Raw genomic sequence first — 2,979 nt, forward strand, 5'->3', positions numbered from 1 at the left:
TTTCACACTAGAAGTGTGTCGCTTTTATTTGCAAAACATCTGCTGTGTTCACTGGTTTTCCTGCTTCATATTTACATCTTTTGCACACCACTGTTTTCCCAGTCTTCATTAGCGGAGGTGGACATCTAAAGACGACAATAGCTGGCAGTATTTTTTTGCCATTTTCGGCTTTTTCTTCCGCTGCATTGGCACTGTCTCGAGTTCCATAAGTGAGGTGAACTACAGTGCCAATGCAGCAGAAGAAAAAACTGAAAACTTAAAAAAATTGTCAGCCAAATGTATACAAAGGAGTCATCTTTAGATGTCAACCTCCGCTAATGAAGAGAGGGAAAGCAGTGGTTTGCAAAGGATGTAAACATGAAGCAGGAATACCAGTGGGCACAAAAGATGCTTTGTAAGCAAAAGCGAAACGCGTCTAGTGTGAAATTCTTCTTCATTAATTGGCGTAAGATTAAGATGGCAAAGCTAACAATAATTAATTGTTAGAGCTTATGCGGAAGATGGCCATGCAAACAAATGTGATGTTTAAAACTTCCTGGCAGATTAAAACTGTGTGCTGGACCGAGACTCGAATGCGGGTCCTTTGCCTTTCGCAGGCAAGTGCTCTACCAACTGAGCTACCCACGCACGACTCACGCCTCGTCCTCACAGCTTCACTTCCGCCAGTACCTCGCTTCCTACCTTCTAAACTTTACAGAAGCTCTCCTGCGAACCTTGCAGAACCAGCACCCCTGAAAGAAAGGATATTGCGGAGACATGGCTTAGCCACAACCTGGCGTATGTTTCCAGAATGAGATTTTCACTCTGCAGTGGAGTGTGCGCTGATATGAAACTTCCTGGCAGATTAAAACTGTGTGCCGGACCGAGACTCGAACTCGGGACCTTTGGCTTTCGTGGGCAAGTGCTCTACCAACTGAGCTACCCAAGCACGACTCGCGCCCCGTCCTCACAGCTTTACTTCCGCCAGTACCTCGCAGGAGAGCCTCTGTAAAGTTTGGAAGGTAGGAGGCGACGTACTGGAGGAAGTACAGCTCTGAGGACGGGGCGCGAGTCGTGCTTGGGTAGCTCAGTTGGTAGAGCACTTGCCCGCAAAAGGCAAAGGTCCCGAGTTCGAGTCTCGGTCCGGCACACAGTTTTAATCTGCCAGGAAGTTTCATATCAGCGCACACTCCACTGCAGAGTGAAAATATCATTCTGGAAAAAGTTTTTTTAGTTGAATTTCCATGTCTCCATTCATGTGACCTCCTCTGTCTGCATGTTGGCTGCTTGTTCTGAAACGAGTTTTTGACTATCAGTGGTATCCCCCCATTGAGCTTTGTAAACTAGTTGGCCATCATGTTGTCAGCTCCTTTAAAGTGTTTCATATCTGTAGAAAGTTGACTAATAAATTCTAACTCCCAAAACAATGTTGGGGAAAGATTTCTTTAGGCCTTGTAAAAACAAAAAAAATGAGCTTGTTTTTCGTATAAACTGCAAATAATATACAACAATAACCCACAAACAGTGTCACTCAAAATGGTAAAACCAGCTTACCTGTTACCCAATGACCAACTACCAGCTCAGCACAAATCTCGTTTGTCACAAAAAGCAATGAGCGATTTTATCATACCACAGGTGGCAGTGACACCTATGTCGCCATACTCTACTGAGGACACCCATGACACGTGTTTGCATAAGAATTGGTCATCAAGTTTGCCACAAATTCCCATATGTTTTGAATGTGTGCTCGACTACAGAGGGGGGGGGAGGGGGGAGATATCGGTAGGAGCTACCCTGTAGAGGAAAATCTGTCTCAAGGTTGACACATAGTCTTTGTCAGGCACATTGCATCTCTGTAGTGTGTGAAGCAAACTATCAGCTCACTTTGCTATATATACACAAACTGTCTTTTTATTTTGGTACAAGTACAGTGGAGGCATAGTTGCAAGTTCTGAAGAAATTTTGGTTCTTGTTTAGCATTTTTATCTGTGTGTTGTTCATTGTGGTTAAAATACACACAAGTATGACCAGTGACACATTGAAACAGTAAGTAAATTGCATCTGATAACAGTTTGGTTTTTTTAATCATATTTTACCATTACCTAACATGTACTTGTGTAACAGATGGTTAAAATTATTATTTCATTACAGAGTTGCTTCGTGTGCTGATGGAAATTCATTGATACTGATCATAGCCAATTGGATGGTAGTACATGGTAGACATTGAGAATAACTGAACCTTATGATTTCTTTCAGCAGGTGATACAAACTGATTACATTTCTTTAAATATTCACATAACCAGAATAATAACTGGTTATTATGAATTTTAGGGTTGGTTACTGATTTTCATATTTGTTTGTTGAATTTAAAAAAGTAGATGTGTTGATGCACTGACCTGTGGTGAAGCCTGAGCTCCATTTTAGGGTTGAAGTGTTACGACTTGGTTGTGAGTTTGTGAAGCCATGAGTGAGAAAATGTAGGTGTTGATGGACTGACCTGCAGAGTACCAGTAACACAATGCCTAGAATGGTTGGAATATGACAGTGTGGTAGTGAGTTACCAAAGCCTATGAAGCTCACGACGACAGTATGGCTGTTGATGGACTGACCTGCAGAATACCAGTAACCCAATGCCTAGAATGGTTGGAATATGACAGTGTGGTAGTGAGTTACCAAAGCCTACGAAGCTCAAGACGACAGTATGGCTGAAATAAAAAACTGATGTGTAGTGTAGCCTGAGATATATGTTCGACATTGCAGTAACCTACGTGTGCGTTATTTCAGATTTTTCCAGAAACTGTGACTAAGTGATTAAACTGTAACCTAACAGAATAAAATACTTGCTAACATTATTTATGGATGATAGGAGATTTTGAATGAGAATTCAGATTTGTAGTCGACAGCTAGCATTCTAAATGCATTTTTATCCAGAATTTTTAATTAATATATATTTGCCTGTTTGTTGCTATAGCAGTCATGCAACAAAAATGACATATGCCA

At 41.4% G+C, this 2,979-nt stretch overlaps 1 non-coding gene across 1 annotated transcript; it reads left to right on the forward strand.

The window, feature by feature from the left end:
- The first annotated feature begins 1,054 nt into the window (after positions 1 to 1,054).
- On the forward strand, positions 1,055 to 1,129 carry Trnal-caa. The gene has a single exon. It is a non-coding gene; the product is annotated as a tRNA-Leu (tRNA).
- Positions 1,130 to 2,979: the final 1,850 nt, after the last annotated feature.

The sequence above is a fragment of the Schistocerca americana genome, chromosome 11 (genome assembly GCF_021461395.2).
Source record: "Schistocerca americana isolate TAMUIC-IGC-003095 chromosome 11, iqSchAmer2.1, whole genome shotgun sequence".
NCBI classification, from domain to species: Eukaryota; Metazoa; Arthropoda; class Insecta; order Orthoptera; family Acrididae; genus Schistocerca; species Schistocerca americana.